Below are 18,872 nucleotides of genomic sequence, written 5' to 3' on the forward strand. Positions count from 1 at the left end.
CCAAGATCTGGATCTAATTTGGTGTCCTTAACCACTATTTCCACTCTCCTCCCACAAAGCAATGAGTCTCTCTGGGCAATTATAGCTTCACATTTATAAAATGAGAAATAGCATTTCAGGTTCTCAGGAAGACTGCAAATATCAGGAAATGCAATTGTTGTCAAGTACTTTGCATATAGGAAATGCTAAATCAAGTTAAATTAAATTCAACAGAGTTCTAGACAGTTAACAAGCCTTTATTAAACCCCTGCTGTGTTGGGCACCCAGCCGTGACTCGGGTTAAACCTAATACTACTTAATTTATGAAAATGCTGTTATAATTATTCTGTTTCTTAAATTTACGTGCCCTCAAGAAGAAAGCACAATTTACAATTAAATAGAAATTATTTATTCCAATTCCTTGTCTTTCTTTCTACTCAGCACACCTTTATGAGGTACCTTGTTGTAGTAGACACTCCTTGGAAGGTCTGCCTAGCTCATGATCATTTCCCTCCTCCCACAATCACCCCTCCTTCCACACCCATGGAGGTGGGTGACGTACAGCCATGTTGGACCATCTGGCCCAAGCAGAGCCAAACAGCTTCTTTCTTCCATGAATTTGGAATCAAAATGTGCTCCTCAGTCCCTGTAAGTGTCTGGCAGTGGCATGTGAACTTGGAGAGAGTAGAGCATCCTTGCATCATTTGGATAGAGGATGAGAGGTCCAGATGACAGAAAGGGAGGAGAGGGAACAGATGTGCAGGAGAGAAGCAAAGGAGCTAGACAGAGAGACGCACAGACAGACAAATACAAAGCAGAGAGTTCAGGACCCTGGTGAGAAATGTGGATTTGAAAGCAGAACGTCTCCGCAGAACCCCTACATGATGGTTAAGCTGCCGCTCTTATTCCTACGTTGTGTGGAGTGAGGACTTTGCCCTGACAGATTTTATTGACAGAATGCATAAATGAGGATGATTTTAAAATATAAAACTGGCAAAATGATATTGTGAGGGATGGAGGAAACCTGTACTTTATTATTCTTTTCTATTCTGGGAGACCTAGTAATTTTAAACCATACCATTTGAAGAAATTCCCAGCTACTGTTGCATTTCTTATTTAGCATCATCGCCAATAACATCCTAACCATAAAAACACAGAGAAGCTTTCAGAACTGCCCCTCAGGGAATAGTACATAGTGCCCAATCTGCAAACACTCCATGAAGCATACCTCACTCTCCCCTCCATCCACAGTCCTAAGAGACTTCTTTACTATTCCAAGTCCTCAGAAAAGATCAAAGCGGGGAAACGTTGGTGTTTCTTTTCATGTGGTAAAAGGATATGGCCTTCTCTAAGTTTAATTAATAATGGACCTTTGGAAACACACTGTCAATAAAACACTGTTGTATACTAGCAGGAAAATAAATGAGATGAAAAAAATATGCCTGTCTCATTATTCATTTGTATTGATCTAGATGTACAACCTTATGCATCACAATGTGACAAAAGGTTAAATATTAACAGAAGAATCATTAATCTAACAAAACAAATTAACACAACAATGGCTCCCCTGGTTAGCTTTACCTATACCAGGGGGCTCTGGATGCTTTAAGGAACCTTTCAAACTGATGTTCAGTACCTCTCCTTACACACGCAGCAATGAACTGGACTGGACCGTAAGATAAATAGCAGGAGGTTGTCTCTATGGATTGCAAACATCTTATTATACAAGTGGAGGACTCTTGCTATAAAGTTTCTGCCATATAAAATACAGAGGCCTCTTATCAAAGAAAACATCTGAGACATTATCTAACATGGAGCTTGGCACAAATACATTTTTTGAAATTATTTAAAAAATATTTTAGGCACTATAGTTCCTTTCAGGGAAAGAAACATTTCTATGAATTTTATCAGTTTTTCCAGTTTTACTTCAGTTCATTCTTCTGTTGAATTAATTTCATTATTTAATAAAACCATTTTCTTTTGTATGTCCTTCTGCCTTTCCTTTAAACCAGGTTTCAATCCATGAATCCATCCATGTACCCAACCCTGCACCCCATCAATGCACTCACCCATCCAACCACCCATGCACCCAACCATGTATCAGTCCACACACCCAAATATGCATCTGTCCACATGCCCAACCGTGCATCGATTCATATATCACCCATGCACCCACCTATTCATTTATCTGTCCATTGGCATTTGGGGAAATAAGAGGGGAGAGATTTGTTAGATTTTGGGCAGAAGGGGAGGTGAACCACAGAGATGTTAAATGATTTATCCAAGTCACTCAACAAAAGTTAGGTCTAGAATTAGAAAGTTTTATTCAATCTTTCAGTGGTTCCTGTTGTGCTTCTTATTTTTAGCTTATAAACTGCTAACATAATGAGTATTTACTAAAGATCAAAAGATTTTGATAACTAATGAGTTTGCCCTGAGAATTGAAAGAGAAATAAAAGTCAGAATTTCAAATATAATTAGGAAGACCAGACCACTATAAAAATTATAGTCTGAAAGTTTATAGTAAAAGAGAATGTGGTCATTTTCAATAAATTTTTTTATTATGGTCCTAATTTGGTCCTAAGAGTAGGTCCTAAGAGTAGGTCCATGTCTCTTCTAAAAATACAAAAATTAGCTGAGCGTGGTGGCACATGCCTATGATCCTGGCTACTCGGAGGCAGGAGAATCGCTTGAAACCGGGAGGTCGAGGTTGCAGTGAGCCGAGATTGTGCTGCACTCCAGCCTGGGTGATAGAGTGAGACTGCATCTCAAAAAAAAAAAAAAACAAATAAAAAAAAAAGATAACCAAATCCATTTGTCTGAAGAAAAGAGAGATGACATTTTACCTTTACCAAGTCATGCAAAATAGTCCTAATCAATCCCAAAGACATTTCACTGTGCAAATCCATTACATTTTTCAGTGATACTATGGATCTTGTTTTACATCATTCTTAAAATTATTGCCCATATCAACCACAACTCTATATTCCACATGTAAAAGTACAAATATACGCACATCAACTTTCAGAAGAGGAGATTAGATTATTTAAAGAATAAGTGGGTGGCCAAAGTTAAAGGGCGACTTCTAATACAGATCTGGCAGTGTATTTGTGTAGTATCTCTTCCAGTAATACCTGAGTGATTTGAAAGTATTTTGTTTAGCAACACAGAATCCTTGTGAAGTTGGTGGTAGCTCATTTGTCATTTAAGCAATTCCTGAAAATTCCCTTCTTCTACAAAGTCTTCTAAGGGAGGGAAGATGGTTTTCTCTGACTTCATCTTTCCTGGATCTGAAACATACCCATGGCTAATCTTTTTTCTCTATGTTGTTAAAAATGCACTGACCTTCCATGTGAAGTGCTGCTCAGTGGCTCTCTATAATCCGTGACCAGGGTCCAAGTTTATTTACATCCATTTATTAGCATCCTAAAGTCTCCAGGACAGGGACTAAATCAACAACATGCAGATTATGGAATTCTGGTAAATTTGTAATGAAGCAAAAGTTATCACCTTCATTTAAAAATCAGGAATAAAGAAATGGAGGTAATGTGGGCAGGGGACGCCCGAGTAATTACAATCCACTACAAAGGAGGCGTTAACATTCTTTGAGGTATATCCGAGGAGAAAACCAGTTCAATTTCAAGCCCTGTATATTGGAGGGGAAAGTTTTGTCAGAATCTTGGTGTTCTAATAGGTATTTTCCAATCTCTAATCTATAGAGGCCCATTTTTGCTTGCCTTTTTACTCTATGTAGCCCTGGCCAACTTCAAAGATTGATGAAATCTGAGAGTAGTATTAGATTTAACACCATTTCAAGATGGGCTTTAAGCTGAGTGAGAATGAGTCAGACAGGAAAAGAAATAGAAAGAAAGAGAAAGGTTCTGCATGAAACTCTTGGCCTTATAGCAAATTGAAATATTATTATTGCAATCCCCTCCAGAAATCTCTAGGGTAGTCCATGCTTCTCTAAGATCATGCTGCTTCCCATGGTGGCATCTGAATAAAGATATCATGAAGTGAAATGGATTGCAATGTATGTGCTGCCCAATCAAAATGAGAAACTCCCTAAAATCAGTGCCATTTTGGAGACAGCTCCCTGTTTGCCATGCATGAAATATTTGGGATGTGCTAAGCAGAGAACTCAGTTACATTGGGTCAGCATCTCAGAAGTTATTTTCTTCAAGAAGCTTAGCTCCATGGTATAAGGGATCAGTTATAGAATACTAATAACAGTTTAATGGTTTCTTACTTTGCCTTCAGGGGCATCATCAAAATCTTGTTCTGATTCTATCAGAAACCAAAATTTTAAGTATGTAGCTAAACAAAATTTCCATAAAATAAGAGATGCAAAATAAGATTGAAAGTGATAAAATGTTTAGAAGCAGTGCTTGACAATTTTCAAAGCACAGAATAAGAGTTCAAAAATATGACATCTCTACTGAGCCAAAAATTAATGCCCAATATAAATTCTGTCTGATATGCTGATGATTAGATGCCAATACCATTTGGCTAATACTAAATCCCACACCATTCTTTTTAGCTTTATGTCTGAACTGTAACAAAAGATTTATTAACACAACCTTTTTAAGTTCCCAAATGATAGCATTAAGGTTACAACATAGGCTTCTTAATACACATTTTAAAGTTAATTTTTTATACAATGTAGTTAAAAATTATGAGCTATGAAGTCCATAGGCCCGGGTTAGCCCATTGACTCAGCTATGTATTAATTAAGTATCTTGTGAAATTTTCTTAACCTGTTAGTTTTTCTATTTCCTCAACTGTAAAATGGGGATCATATTTATTATTTCACATCACTGTCATAAAGATTAGAGATAATATATTGAAGGTTCTTATTATAGTACCAGACACGTGGTAGGCTTTCCATGCATAATAGCTATTGCTATCATTGCCATGAGTTGAATCCTCAAATCTTCCCTACATTTTCTTATCATCCGACCAATTGTTTAAGAAATTTCAGGAGTTTTAAGGCAATTCTTAAATTCTTCTACTATTTTTCCAATATAAATGCAAGGTGAGGAAGGCATTCTAGTTGAGATATTTTTCCCTCCAATCATTTTTTCCCCTTACTTTGTATTTGTTGAAGAACCTGTGCCATCCATGTAGAGTTTCCTGCCGTCTGGATTTTACTGGTTGCACACACAGACAATTCAACGCGAGCCTCTTTCCTTGGTATTTCTTGCAAACTGACAACTGGATCAAGAGGCTTAATTACACTCAAGTTTGATGCTTTTGGCAAGACTAATGGTGGTAGTGGGTTGTTTCACCTGGAGACACACCATGTCTTGTTTTTCACTCTTTTTTGATGTTAGTAGTCATCAATGCTCAATGTCTAAATACATCATGAATTCGTAATGATATTTTTAATTCAAATTTGGGAGTTTACGAATTTTACTTTAATTTTCCTACATTACCCTTGTATACATACACGAGTCTTGGAATAACAACACTAAAGCCATCAATAATGATTCCCGATTAGAGAACATTTTTTTACAAATGCTCTCCCATCTTTCTCCTCATTTTATTGTGGTACTATGTCTGCATTCTCACATCATACAAACATTACTTACCAGAATCTTTCTCTTCTTAGTCATAGACACACAAGTATTGTAACAATACATTTAAGTGCTTACTGCCAGTTCTAATATTGAGGTCTCTAGTCATTTTGGTAATCTGAAGATGATTCTCTACTAGATTCCTTGACCAAAAAAAAGAAAGAAACAAAGAAAAAAAGAGATAATGGGAAAGGTAACCCCTGAAATCTTACATTTCTATTTATTTTTTCCTTTTTCTTAATTTTTTAAATTGCGGTAAAATACACACATAACATTTACCACTGTTGCCTTTTTTTTGTTTTTGATTTTTAGAGACAGAATCTTGCTCTGTTGCCCAGGCTGGAGTGCAGTGGTTCAGGCTTGTCTCAAATTCCTGAGCTCAAGCTATCCACTTGCCTCTGCCTCCCATTAGTGCTGGGATTATAGGTATGAGCCACCATGTCTGGCCTGTCACAATTTTGAAGTGTAAAGTTTGGTGGTAATAAATACATTTATATCCTTATTTTTTTTCTCTTTCATCTCCCCACTTCCCTCTATCTTTCCTAGCATCTGATAAGCACCAATCTAATCTCTACCTTCATAAAACCCACTTTTTAAGTGTCCACATACTAATGAGAATAGGCAATATTTGTTTTCCTGTGCTTGGCTTATCATGGTCTCTGGTTCGATCCATGTTGCCACAAATGACAGGATTTTATTACTTTTTATGTCAGAATAAGATTCCATCGTGTATATATACCACATTCTCTTCATTCATTTGTCCACTGATGGGCTCTTACGTAGGTTGATTTTGTCTATTTTGAATAGTGCTGTAACATGGGAGTGCAGATGGCACTTCAATATATTGATTTCTTGGCCAGGTGCAGTGGCTCATGCCTGTAATCCCAGCACTTTGGGAAGCCGAGGTGGATGGATCATCTAAGGTCAGGAGTTCGAGACCAGCCTGGCCAACATGGCGAAACCCCATCTCTACTAAAAATACAAAAAATTAGCTGAGCGTGGTTGCAGGTGCCTGTAATCCCAGCTGCTTGGGAGGCTGAGGCAGGAGAATCGCTTGAACCCAGGGGGACAGAGGTTGCAGTGAGCTGAGATGGTACCACTTCACTCTAGCCTGAGCTAAAGGGCAAGACTCTGTCTCAAAAATAAAAAAAAGTGTGTGTGTGTATATATATATGTTATGTGTGTGTGTATATATACACATATATACATATATACACACATATATATATATTTTTTTTTCTTTTTCTCTAGCAGTGGAATTGCTGGATCATATGGTAGCTCTATGTTCGGTTTTTTGAGGAACCTCCACTCTGTTCTCTACAATGGCTGTACTTACTGTTTTACACTCCCAACAACGGTGTATGAGGGTACCCCTTTCTCCACATCCTCACCAGCATCTGTTACTGTCTGTCTTCTTGACACAAGTTATTTTAACTGGGATGAGATGAGATCTCATTGTGGTTTTGATTTGCATTTCTTTGACAACTAGCAATGAACATTTTTTTCGCATACCCGTTGGCCATTTATATGTATTTTTTTGATAAATGTCTGTTCATATCTTTTTCTCATTTTTAAGTTAGATTGTTCCTTTTGCTATTGAGTTGTTTGAACTCCTCTGGTCATTAATCCCTGTTGGATGCACAGTTTGCAAATACTTGCTCCCTTGTCTCTTTTCTTTGTTGATTGTTTCCTTTGCTGTGTAGAAGCTTTTTAGCTTGAGGTGATCCCACTTATTTTTTCTTTGGTTGCCTGTGCTGTTGAGGTCTTACGCAAAAAATCTTTGCCCAGACCAGTGTCCTGGAACATTTCTCCAATGTTTACTTCCAGTACTTTCATAGTTTCAGGGCTTAGATTTAAGTCTTTCATCTATGGATTAGATTTTCATTTACGATATGTAGTTTCCTTCTGCATAATAGTTATTCAGTTTTTCTACCCCTATTTATTGAAAAGACTGCCCTTTCTCCATTGTATGTTCCTAGTGCCTTTGTCAAAGATGAGTTGGCTGTAAATGTGTAGATTTATATATAGGTTCTCTATCCTGTTGCATTGGTCTATGTATCTCTTTTTACGCTAGTACCATGCTGTTTGGTTACTATAGCTTTATGGTAAATTTCGATGTCGGGTATTATGATACCCACAGCTTTGCTCTTTTTGCTCAGGGTTGCCTTGGCTCTTCAGAGTCTTTTATGGTTCCGTATAAATTTTAGGATTTTTTTCCCCCTATATCTGTGAAGAATGTCATTGATATTAAAATGGGGATTGCAGTGAATATGTAAATTGCTTTTGGTGTATCCTTATTTTAACAATATTAATTTTTTCAATCCATGAGCATGGAATATCTTTCCACTTTTTTGTATCCTCTTCAATTTCTTTCACCAGAGTTTTGTACTTTTCCTTTTATAGGTATTTCACTTCCTTGATTAGCTTGATTCCTAGTTATTTTATATTTTTGTAGCTATTGTAAACGGGATTTCTTTCTTGATTTTTATTTTCAGATTGTTTGCTATTGTCATATATAAATGTTACTGATTTTTGTATGTTGATTTTGTATCCTGCAACTTTATTGAATTTGTTTTTCAGTTCTAACAGGTTTTTTTGGTGGACTCTTTAGTTTTTTCTAGGTATAAGACCATGTCATCTGCAAACAAGGTTAATGTCACTTTTCTTTCCAATTTGGATACTGATGACTCTCTATGCCCTTTACACTAGAAGGTCAATTTTGGTAGATGATGACTTTCCTCATGCCTTCTTTATTCCATTTTCTTCTGAAGTAAAATGTTGCTGTCAAATACTCTGATGAAATCTGATATTCTTTCCTTTGTAAGTCAAGGGTTCTCTTTGTTAGGATTCCCAAATGTGATTTTCCATTTAAAAAAAAAGAAGTTCAGACATTTTATTGGGATATATCTTGCTATTGGTTGATATTGAAAAATCTCTTTCACAATATGCACTTTAAAATTTTTTAACTCCAGAATAAAATTCTTAATTATATTTTCAGTATTTGCTCTGCTTCCTTGCTTCAGATTGCTTTCTCACAAACTCCCATTATCTATACACTGGATCTTCTTTGCCTCTTCAATATTTGTCAATTTCAAGTGAATCCTTTTTATCTCTTCATTTCTTTTTTTTTTTTTTTTTTTTTTTTTTGAGATGGAGTCTCGCTCTGCCACCCAGGCTGGAGTGCAGTGGCCGGATCTCAGCTCACTGCAAGCTCCGCCTCCCGGGTTCACGCCATTCTCCTGCCTCAGCCTCCCGAGTAGCTGGGACTACAGGCGCCCGCCACCTCGCCCGGCTAGTTTTTTTTGTATTTTTTAGTAGAGACAGGGTTTCACCGTGTCAGCCAGGATGGTCTCGATCTCCTGACCTCGTGATCCGCCCGTCTCGGCCTCCCAAAGTGCTGGGATTACAGGCTTGAGCCATCGCGCCCGGCCGTCTTCTTTTTGATTTTTAAAAATTCCCTCCTTTTATCTTCTATTTTTCTTAAGGCGTTACCTTGTGTTTACTCCTTTGTTCCTTCTAGTTTAGCCACTATTTTTTAATGACTTTTTCTTTTTATTTTAATTCCTCCTTGAGCTTCGTCACCTAATTTGAATATTTCTAATTTTGATTTGTTGTTTTTTTCATATCTTTTATCATTTACTCAATGTATTTTAGACTTTTTTTTTTTAATAGAATGTCCCAATTTTTTATCTTTGTTTTTTGAGTATCTATCTCTGGCATGTTTTCATCATGTGCAAGGATATCTTCTACTATTTATTCTCTTTGTTATAACAATTTTGTGTGGGATTTGACCTGGATATTTTCTTTTGCTCATATCTATGTAAAATTACTCTCCTTGAACTTTTAGAAGAAAGCTTGGTTCAGAAAAGATTTATTTTACTTAATAGAACTCTCTTTTCAGTTGTCTTCATGTAGTATTAAAAATACGGTGGCCTGTTTTTGAGATTCTTTGTATCTGTTCCTCTCTCCTATTTTTATCCGGATCTTGTTCTTTGGTTGTATCTATTGTCCCTGTCCTGTTAAATTTTGATTCAACTCCCAACAGTTTCTCGTTGGTGCAGAGTCCTGTCCTGAATGGACCCTGGGAAGTCAGAGTGGAGAGTTCATGCAGATAAGACTGCCCTAGCTCTTTAAGACCTGACAGGCACTCATCTGTTACGCGATGCAGCAAAACCCCTCCCCATTTTTGCTGCTACTTTAAAATCGGCCTGCTGTGCATTCCAGCTAGTGTCTGTTGGCTCTTTTGGGGTTCTCCTGTTCTTCGGTCGGCCAGATGCCCACTGCTTTCCTCTGTTTTCTGACAAATGCTGACACTGGGTTGCATTTGGAGGCTTGCGGTATACCCTGTCATGTTGCTTTGTTCTGAAACCATGAGCTTTGGTTTTACTGAGTAGTCTTTCTGTCTGATTCTATGTGAAGATTCGGGAAGATGCAAACATTTTGCTGCCACGGCTTCTACTATCCCCAAACCTCCTGATTTAATAGTTTTAACAAGTAGAAATGATTATCTGATTTGATTTACCAGAAAGAAGGTTTTTGAAAGAAAATAAATCTGAAAGAACGAATTTGGGTTTTTGCCTGCGCACTTTGAATCTCTTTTCCAGGAAGGCAGTATGAGCCTCTGAGTTCGAAAGTTATCAAAACTGTTTTGGGAGACCACAGGTGTACAATCAATACAAAAAAAATTAGGGAAATATTATTCATTATGCAGTGATATTTGCAATTGATCCCCTAGGCCTCTTTGTTGCCTCAACTCTATTTTCCACCTTAAACCTCAATGGATGGAATGTTGTAAGGAAGGCACTTAGAATGCTGAGTCTGATCTCTGATGATCTGATTCTAAACGGGTCACAGGCGGGAAATTACCAACCCAGGGCACAACCTGTTGCTAGTATTTATGTTCTGGGCACTCTGCTCATTTTTAGCCAAGGCGGAAGCTTTCTTAAATGTCTTTCTGCAATCTTTCTGAAACTCTGCATTGACTTACAAAGCACAGATCAAGCGAACTACTTTATTGAAGACAAAAAATTATCTTGGGGGAAAATAAATATTAATACTGCCAGATATCCCTGTCTATTCCATTATAAGGTAAAATCTGATCCCCATGAAGGGTGGTACTGAGATAAACACATCTTATTTCAAAGTAATAAATTCGTATTATTTCTAAGTAATAGTTTCGAAAATTTCAGCTATTACTGTTCAGGCTCCTAAAATAAACATGTTATAATATGTAGGTAATAAGTATCAACTAACTGAGATATTGTCAATAATTTTCCATAGCTCTGTGTGGCTAAATCACAAGAATTCATTTTACTAGGTCTTTGAAGTTGGACATCAGCTTCCAGGATGTAATGTCTCTTCGATTTCACCTGAGAATGTCTATGCCATGCTACTGGCAAGGTGATGGGACATGCTTTGTCTTTTTCTTTTTCTTTCTTTCTTTTTTTTTTTTTTTTGAGATGGAGTCTCACTCTGTAGCCCAGGCTGGAGTGCAGTGGTGTGATCTTGGCTCACTGAAACCTCCGGCCTCTTTTTCTTTATGACAACCCTACCAGAACTGCTTGTCATCTAGCCAGAAGATTGAATGTTGCCCATCAAGGAACTGAATTTTGACGGTGCCAAAAAGAAGGAAAACTAAATTATTCAAAATAATTTTCATTTATTTTTTAGGAGATAGAGTTTTACTCCTGTCACCCAGGCTGGAGTGCAATGGTGTGATCTTGGCTCACTGCAACCTCTGCCTCCCAGGTTCAAGCGATTCTCCTGCCTCAGCCTCCCAAGTAGCTGGACCTACAGATGCCTGCCACCACACTCAGCTAATTTTTTTTTATTTTTAGTAGAGACAGGCTTTCACCACGTTGGCCAGGCTCGTCTCGAACTCCTGACCTAAGGTGACCCACCCGCCTTGGCCTCCCAAAGTGCTGGGATTACAGGCTTGAGCCACTGCGCTTGGCCACTTTTATTTGTTTGCTTGTTTGTTTTTGAGACAGAGTCTTGCTCTGTCACCCAGGCTAGAGTCCAGTGGCATGATCTCAGCTCACTGCAACCTCTGCCTCCTGGGATCAAGCAATTCTCCTGCCTCAGCCTCCTGAGTCGCTGGGATTACAGGTATGTGCCACCACGCCTGGCTAATTTTTATATTTTTAGTAGAGACAGGGTTTCACCATGTTGGTCAGGCTGGTCTTGAACTCCTGACCTCATGATCCACCCGCCTTGGCCTCCCAAAGTGCTGGGATTATAGGCATGAGCCACCGTACCTGGCCCACATTTCTTTAAAAATAAGTTCTATCATGATAATAACTAAATCTTAATACTTAGGGATGATAATAATATTTGTGTATATTGTCTTCTAATCCAAGATTCCTTGAGTTGAAAGCAAAATTTCTGTGCGTGTGTGTATGTGTGTGTGTGTAGAGAGGCACTCATAGAGATGGATTTAGACACAGAGACGTAGACATCATTTAGGTCTAGATATCAACCTATAACAAACCAGTTTTTACAATGTAAGTATCATTTACCAAGAATCTGAGATCAATCTGGAGCTATGTTCAGTTTCAAGAGAGAAATTAATAATTGTAAAAAGCTTCTGTCTTGAGACCACATCTTATGAGAACTTCCTTCAACATAAAGCACCTCTAGGAAGAGACCTTCTTCCTGCCACCCGTCCCTTGGTTTGGTCAGAACACAAAAGACAGGAATATATTGAAATTAAGGTGTCCAAACCACACCAAATATGAGATAATAAAAATCAGTTAAACAGGTTTCTATCCTATATACATTATCTTCTGAATGATTCTGGCTTGAGCTCATTTGAACTTTTCAACAAGACCCTGCACATTTCCATATTTCAACTTCTGCAAAAGTCAAAACCTGCCCTCGTCTCCCTCCAGCATCTGCTCTGCTGCCATTTCTGCTTTTCCCTGACGAGTGAATGAGGCATGCCAAGGAACCATGATGGAGAGGTCACTTAATTTTTGTTTGTAAAGCCAAATCTCCTGTGCTCCCCATAATTACCAATCAATTTTACATAAATAGCAAAATTAAGTCCCATTATTCTCATTTACCACAAAATTAGAGGAATTAATTAAACATGGAAAAAGTGCTGATGCCTGCCAAATCACTACTTCCAGTAGATAGAAACAAATTCAGAAATTACACACAGGCAGGAAGAAAACTCAGCACAGCATTCAGAAACACAGCAAAGTGTTGCAACTGAAAATATTGTTTAAATAATCCAGGTATCTATGCACTAAAACGTTCCTGAGTTTCTCTCCTAAAGCTAGGACAAGGAAGACACATTCTTCCCTTAGAGATGGGATATAGTTTCGCTGTGTCCCCACCCAAATCTCATCTTGCATGTTAGCTCCCATAATTCTCCTGTGTTTTGGGGGGGACTCAGGGTGGTAATAATTGAATCATGGGGGCAGTTCCCCCCATACTGTTCTCATGTTAGTGAATAAGTCTCGGGAGACCTGATGATTTTATAAAGGGTTTTCCCTTTTGCTTGGCTCTCATTCTCTCTTGCCTGCTGCCATGTAAGACATGCCTTTAGCCTTCCTCCATGATTGTGAGGCCTCCCCACCCACATCGAACTGTGAGTCCATTAACCCTCTTTATCTTTATAAATTACCTAGTCTCAGATATGTCTTTAACAGCCGCGTGAAAACAGACTAAGACAGCATCTGGCATCTTGACAATGCAAGGTGTCGGGTTCCTTTTCTGTTGTTATTTCAGGAAGGTGTTTGTTTGGTTTGAGTTTGAATAACCTATAAACCCAGAAGAGAAAGAAAACTGAAGACATGCTTTCCAACCTAAGTTTGTCAGAGGAACTTGCATTCATGTGACTGTTGCTAATGAGTTCAGTTAAACTCCAGAAATCACACCACAGAAGCGTCCATACTCTATATGAAAGATCATGTTGTGTTTAAGACCAAATTCCTGAAATAAATGAGGAGCAGATGGAGAAGAAGGGGTAAAGGCGGGTGTTAGGACTTTCGCAATTTTGGGTATTGGGCTTAACAATGCTCAGATCTGTTAGAAAGTTTAGAAATGATGAGGCTAAAGATGGTGAAGTAGTTTCATAAACTAGAAAAGATTCAAACAGAAAATAAAAATGTTCTTCAAGGATTGTCTAAGAGTCCCTTGCAATTACTTCCATTATGAAACAATGAAATATATACTATTCCTTAAATAAACCCACCAAAATGATACTCCCTTTTAATGGTTGGGCTACAGTAAAACAATCTCCATATCTTCCTTAATGAGATTTTTATTGCTTGTGTATATTTGTCTTGCACTGAATTTTTGCCTCGGGAACCCTGAATTACGTTACCTCAAGTTGTTCCTGGTAAGCATGCAAGCATCCACCCAATTTTTGCTGCGAAAATGGCTCCTTCCGGCAAAGTGAAAGCAATTGGAACTCAGTTTAATTAGCTGCCTTCTGTAAATATGCCATTATTCTTCTAGCTCTGTGCTGGAGTTATATTTACAAAGGGAACAGATAGTAATAATTATTTGGGGTTGTAGTTAGTCAGTATTAGTTAATGCCTGAGCATAATTGAGAGGAAATTAAGACAAGTGTAGATTATGGCTACAAAACGGGATAAATAAGCATCTATCAGAACATAAATTTTACCTATATTTTTGGGCATGGATGAGGAACTCGACTGCACAGAGAAGCAACAAGTTCTTTACCTGAAATCTATTTAACAAGAAGCGTATGCAACCTGTATCATCTGATTTTGAATAATTCACATTCTGGGCTTTCTGTTATAGATGTTCACTCTCAGACTAACTTTTCTTGGTGATACAATATGCTTCTGAGCTACCTCTGTTTCCTTTGACTCAGGGGAACCCACAGAAGGCAAACTCAATCTAGTCACTGAGAGCCAACAAAATAGAGTCTGTCATTTCCAAAATACTCAATGCATCCCAAAGTCAAATATAAAATGGGAATGAGTTAGGTATGTTTCTGGCTTCCATTCAATTATTGCAAGTTGACTTGTTTTTAAAGTTTCAGCTTTAATATTTTTAACAGTCATTAGTGTAGGTAAATATGACTCATAAAGGTTTTACAGCCTCTCCCCATAGAAATTCTGGGGAACAGGTCATTTTGGGCAGGGCAGCCTTTGCTAGAGTTCAGATGCTAGAAGAGAACACCCAGCCCCACATCAGTTCTGTAGTTTATAGGGAGGAGAGCAAAATCACACAGTGGGTGAAGAACATGGACTTTGGAGTCAGATGTGTCTGGACAACTGTTCAGGTTCCACTTCTTGCTAAATGTGAGATCTTGAACACATTAGTTAACTTCCTGGTTTCTTCATCTGAAAGATGGGGATGACATAGAACTTAATGATTAGAAGTACTGAAGGAGATAAATCACATAAAGCACTCAGCACTGAGCCAGATACGAAAAGTGCTCACTTGGTTGGAACAGCTACAACTTCTGGTAATATTTCTACTCTACCATCATCTCCTGAGAGCTGTTTAAATTCACTAATATGCAGAACAGGTTTTTGTTTCATATACAGCGACAAAGAAAAATCTGGGTTGAGGGAAGCACTAAGGGATGAAGTAGAAAGTGTTAGGTTTGTCTCTCAGCAGGCACCATGCACTGAGTTTGAGACTGTACAGTCATAGGGGTGACAGGCAGACAGAATCCTTGTGTCTTTTTTCTGTTTCATTTTGATTTATTTGTGTCTCTATTTTTTTTACGTGTGAAGCTTGGCAACATTTTAGCTCAAAGCAGAATCGCAGTTCCTAGGATAAATGGGGAGACTTCGGGCATGAACAGGGTGGCCTTGAGGTCCAAGAGACAAAATATGACAGGCTATGGAGAAGAGGCTCTTTTCACCATTGCATGGTGCCCCCTATACTCTGGCACCCCTGCTGCTGAGAGCCTTAGGAGCACACAGAAGCAGCCTTGTTGGAGTTCTCAAGGTGGGTCCTGAAGACTGGAAGTTTCCACCCAATGGTTGGGCACTAAGTGCTGGGAGAGCTGGGTGATGGGTGAGGCAGGTGGGCACAGCAGTTCACAGGTCACAGGTCTGTCTGGGTGCGAGTCAGAGGCATCATTGGGGGAAATACCTAGATGGCCAATTTCTAATTAAGGGGCAACAAATGATCATAGAATTTGATCACTTACTTTGTAGCATGCCTTTGAGTCATTATCATGGGCTCTGGGGATCTATGAATGCCAGGTTGGAGTTCATATACCTTGTACTAAGGTTAGCATTCATAAAAACATGCAGACCTTGTTAGGTGAAGCAAAAATACTTCTCAACTTTCACCAAAGCAGTGTTGTGCTATCTTTGCCTTTATGCATCTACTTTCAGCCAGAATTCCCCACATCTGGCCATCAACTCCTCTAAAGGGAGAAAAGGCTAAGATCCCCAACCAAGGACCTGTTCAGGATGCCTGGCTTTTCATCCAGCTCTGGGGAGTGGCCTCATGGAGCACTGGGACCCCTGGGCTAAGGAGACCAGGGCAAATATCCAACTCAATTTCTGCAGGTCTTAGTTTGGGATATATTTTTGCATGTTTTACATCTCAGAGATGAAACTCATCTCTAAACAACTACCCCCTTGGATAATATTTGATGTATTTTCAAGCTTACAGAAAAATGTGACAAATAAATACAAAAGAAAAACCCCATGTATTCTTCACCCAGATTCATGAATTTTTAAAGAATTTATCTTGTGGATACGTATTAGTATTTTTTAGGAATCACTTAGAGTAGGTTGCATACTTTATGTCCCTTAACCTCGTAATACTTCAGGGTATGCATCCCAACAATAAAGGTATTCTCTTACATTACCACAGTGCAGTTATCATATTCAGGGAACTTAACTTTGAGGTACTATTTTTATGTAACCTACAGTGCATTCTCTAATTTTGACAATTGTTAGGATAATGCCCTTTGGCCAATATTTTCCCTTTAGTCAAGGTTCCAGTCTAGGATAATTCACTGCATTTTGTTCTTATGTCTAGAATGGCTTTTGAGAGACTTACAATCTCTGTTCATTTCCTAAAATCCTGACTCAAGGTGTGATTGGAGGCTTTAATCTGTGTATCAAACATTCTGGTCCATTTGGCATAGAGGTACACCTCCTGCATTCTTCCCTGGGCTGCCATGCTCATGCCGGTGGCCTTGTGTCTAGGGATCCTGGATGGGCTTCACATCAGTGCAGAATCTCTGTATTTACCTCACTGTAGGATGACAGAGACAAGATGCAGAGTCCTACAGTTTCTCTATCAGGGCAGTCGTAGGAAAGGTCAGGTTAACAATCGTCACGAGGTAGTAACATCCACTGTCCCAAGATGCTGAGCTAAGATGCTAGCGGCCTCCTCCAACCCAATCCCCAAACCTACTGCTTCTAAAAAGACCTTAAACTAGACTGTTACCTTTGACCTTTTGTAGCCCTATTATAGCGGGGCTGTTTTTTTCATGAAAGATTTGCAGGGAGGCAAGAAGTATCTGGTCCGCAGGGCCTGAAGTGGTATGAGGACAGAGAGGCATGGGCAGGGCCATACAAAGGAAGTCATGGTGTCTGATATTCAATCCCAGTAATGTCCTGAGTGTCAGTCCTGCCCCGCTCTGGGAGGAACACCATGGCATGGTGCTGGCAGTGCCAGACTGGCACCATGGAGGTTTCCCAGCTTTGGGGATCAGTCTCATTAGAAGAGCTGCAACTGGGCACACATGGAGACCATGATGCTGGTGGAAGAGCTCAGAAGCTCCGCCAAAATGGGAACTCTCAGAAGATACGGCCAGTCCCAAAAGCTACCCTGAGGGCAAGTGACAAGGACTCACAGAGTGAACTTGTGGACCCCTAGGAAAAATATGGAGTGTGGGGACCCAAGCCCACATTGAGAACTGCACAAGAGAGAGTAATGGGTTGTTGACATAGGGGCCTGGTCTTGCCTGGGCATGCTCATTCCAACGGCAGTGGCGCACAGCACAGCCACATTTGGTTGTCTCCCTTCTTAAGGGCTGAGCTGGGTGTTTGACAAACAGGTACTTTTCTGCCTTTGGACAAGAACTGGCACTTACAACTATATCTCAAGTGTGGAGTTTCCAAAAGTGTGTTCCACAGATGACCAGCCCCATGACATGGTCTGCCAGAAGAGACTCCTTGGCCTAAAAAACTGTAGAAAACACTCCAAGCTGCAACCCTTTTTTAGAATTAAGACCTCTGAGAGAAAACAGTTTAATCCAATGTTCCTGGGGCTTGCTTAGCCAGGGAACCATTTTATATCCTGGTTGTAGCAGTGTGACTGTGTGTGTGTGTGTGTGTGTGTGTGTGTGTGTGAGAGAGAGAGAGAGAGAGAGAAAGAAAAGAGAAAGAAAAAGAGGGAGAGAGAATGCAGATGTGCACGTGTGCCTATGTACATGTGGTAGCCGATAATATCCCACAGACTCCACTCTGAAAACGTTCTCCTGATAAATTGACTGCAAGAAGCCTCCAGCCCATTCTGCCTCAAGGCTCCCCAAGCCCCGAAATGCATTCTGCAGCTGGTACTACCCTCTGAGTACTGATGGTAGCTCCTGACTTGGAGGGTAGCCCCTAAAACAAGATGCCTTTCTGGGCACAGAACATTCTTACTCTGGTGCAGAAAGGATGGATGTGGTCCACATGAGCCTCGAGAATTGAGACTTTCGGGAACTAGGATGTGAAGGCAGAGCACGGGAAACCCAGATACCAGCCACAGTCCCATTTGTAAAGGCAACAGGATTTCTAACCAGGCCTCAGGCACTGTTACTTGAATTGTTAAGAGACAGCTGTCTTCACCTGATAGAGGTTTTCAGGAGGCCTGGAAATAAGCCCTTCTGTCAAAAATCCATCCTACATACCCAGGAGGCGCTTCCAAAATCCAAATGTTATAAAGAAAGTTTGACAGCACACAGGAAGCTGATATGTACACCTAACCTGTATTTTCTCATCCAAATGGGGTACCTAAAAGTGTCTGGAAATAGAGTGCGCAAGAGAGGAAGGAAAGTGGAGTAGGGACAAAGGGAAGAGGGGAGGGGGGAGAGAACAACAGAGAGAGATCTACAGTAAGGCTTCAGAACTGTGACACTCCGGCCAGTGCTGGCCATGAGACACCTGCCGAGGAAGGAAGCAAAGTGCCCTTTGCTTCTTTTTATTTTATTTTTAATTGATAAATAATAATTGTACATACTTATGGGGTCCATCGTGAAGTTACAATATGTACGATGTATAGAGGTCAAATCAAGATAAGTCACATCCATCAACTCAAACATCAATCATTTCTTTGTGTTGGGGATATTCAAAAGCCTCTCTTCTAGCTATCCAA

This window comes from Theropithecus gelada, chromosome 2, assembly GCF_003255815.1.
Source record: "Theropithecus gelada isolate Dixy chromosome 2, Tgel_1.0, whole genome shotgun sequence".
In the NCBI taxonomy this organism is placed as follows: Eukaryota; Metazoa; Chordata; class Mammalia; order Primates; family Cercopithecidae; genus Theropithecus; species Theropithecus gelada.